The sequence below is a fragment of the Macaca nemestrina genome, chromosome 15 (genome assembly GCF_043159975.1).
Source record: "Macaca nemestrina isolate mMacNem1 chromosome 15, mMacNem.hap1, whole genome shotgun sequence".
Taxonomy (NCBI): Eukaryota; Metazoa; Chordata; class Mammalia; order Primates; family Cercopithecidae; genus Macaca; species Macaca nemestrina.
In genome coordinates, this window is record NC_092139.1 from 90,613,131 (window position 1) to 90,615,704 (window position 2,574).

The following is a 2,574-nucleotide window of genomic DNA, read 5'->3' on the forward strand; positions in this document are numbered from 1 at the left end:
CCTTTCTTAACCTCTTTCTGCCTCAGTCGACTCACCTGGAAAACAGAGCACCTACCTTCTTCAAATGAGAAGAGAATTAAAGGAGTATAAGGCCATCAGAACAGGACCTAGCCCAAGGGAGGCTAGGGAAGTGCTTGTTGAATTAAAAAATGGCTTCATCTCTGGCCTAGTCCCAAAGGTTTGGATTCCTGCCATTGCCACCCAGAGAGCCCTGGGTGGAGGCCCTGCTGACATCGAACAGTGCCTGCCTGCCCTCCTCTCCTCAATGCAGTAGACACTTTCCAAAACTTACGTCATCTTCACTCCAGTGGGATAATGGGAGGCTTGGTGTACCTCGTTCCCAAGATGAGGGAACAGGCTTTGAGAGGACCACATCACCAGCAAGTGACAGGCTGGGACCAAGGCCAGGCCTGTCTGCCTCCTAGACTAGGCCTGTGTGAGGACCAGCCTGAGTATGGCCCACCTGCTTCCTCCTCTGTTTAGAGCTTGGGCTGGAGCTGTCCTGGCCAGAGCTCTCTGCCTCACCAGGCTGCATGAGCCACAAGCTGCCACTTCCTGGAACTTGGTGGCCCTGCCCTGGACGGCCTTGCTGGTGGTCATGAAGGCTCCGTGAAAGCTGTGAACACCTGCATGGCAGTGAGGCCAACCTTCCCCACTTGATCCGTTTCAGGCTCTGACTTCGCTACTACATCATGTGCTTCTGTCCAAGAGGCAGAGACTGAAACCATCTGCCGCCACCTGGATTCCCGCAGAGCTTGCCTAGGACACCAGCTCAGGTCCTTGTGCACCATCCTGGTAGGAATCTCTCAGTGACGGTGGAGGGTTTGTGGGCTGGCTTAGGGCCAGTGGTGGGCAGAAGTCAGCAGGGCACAAGGGACCGGAGAGCTTGGCATTTCTCCAGCAGGAGTTTCAGGGAGAGCTCAGATGTCTGCTTATGTGACAGGTTTATCAGCCTGCCTGGCCCAGGGTGGGCTCTCATAGTTTTGATTTAAATAATAGCTTGCTCACAGAATAAGTGCATGTTGGTTTGAGCTTTCATTTTCTCATAATCTTCTCTGCTGGCCCCTCCCACCATCTACCCCATTTTGCCTCACTCTGGGGAGCCTGAACCCCCTGTTCCAGAGTAGGGGCATAGGGAAATGCCTCTATGGCTTCTGAGCTGCTGGGCAGGGCCAGTCCCTAAAACAAGGAGAGCTGGGAGGGGGCTGGACCCCGATGGAGTGCTGAGAGCTGAAAGTCCTATTTAACAGATGGGAGGGAGCAGAAACCCCGAAAAGGGAAAGGCCTGGCCAGGTCCCACGCAAGTCAGGAGCAGAGCAGGGCTGAAGTGTGACATCTCCAGTCTCTCCAAAGCCTTTGGGTGAAAAGTCCACCTAAAGCAGTGAGATCAGTGGGGCCTAAGGAAGATCCTTTTCCTCACTGCCTCCATCCCAGTCCTGGGACCCAACACCGTCCCGCCCTCACCCTCCTTGACCATCTCCTTCTGCCCTGAGAGGCTGTTACGCATCCAGCCAGCCTGGGAATGTGCTGGAATCTGTGCACCACGGGGGATGGATACGCCGCTCACAGTCCTCTGTAGGCCGTGGCTGTGAGGAAAAGTCAGAGCTGGTGGGTTGGGGTGTGTAGGCCCAGGAGGACCCCTGCCTCCTCCTTAGCCTTGGAGCCTCCCTCTGCTGCTGAGTTTCTCCTCCTCTAGCAGGGGCCCACTGCCCCCAGACCTTACCTCCTGGCTCAGCACATGATTTCCCTACTCTGGGCCTCAGTATCCCCCCGGACATCTCTAAATTCCTTTCCCGCCTGCCCTGCCTGTCTCCTGGTTGGGCTGAACTGTAACTCCTCACACAGGGCTGAGGGTGACTGTGGCATCAGGCTTCTGGTTGGGAGCCCACCCTGATGGTGCTTGGGGAGGAATGGACATGGTTCCCCCTGCCAGGGACAGCCCTTGGACTAAGGCCCCCTGCTGCTGGCTATGCCCACCTCCACCCCCCGCATGCTCTCCCACATGGGGGACCCCCAAGGCCTAGAGGGAACACACAAGCACTTTGTCTGTGCTAACCCCACAGAGCTGCCCCTCACCAAGTATAACAAGCCTAGGGCTGGGTACTGGGGGTGGCAGGCAGCACTGTACCCTGTGGGAGGCAGGCACCAAATCCTCCCACTTAGTCGCTGTGGCCCCTGCCTCTGGTCTATGCAGCCTTGTTCCCAGCCCAGAGGGCTCTGGTGGCAAGGCTGGCAGCCCAGGCTCGATGTGAGCTTACTGTGGGGCTTTGCTCCTCCTGGGGCTCCCAACCCGCTCCTTCGCAGCTCCCCTTCTCAAGGAGCCCAAGCCCTGCCCAGCTGTGAGGGCCTGCTCCCTGGAGGCCTCCTTTAACTCCCCAGCCCACAGGGATGGACCCAGGACCCCCATATCTTAGACTCCATGGGGGATTTCCCCAAGGAACACCTGGGGGAAGGTCAGTGTGACCTTTGTCCCTCCCTTTTGGATAGACACAGCCACCCTTTCTCCCCACCCCAGCAGCAGGGCTGTTGCTCAGTGACCCTGAGATCGGTGATGCAGAAAAGCAGAGGCGGGTG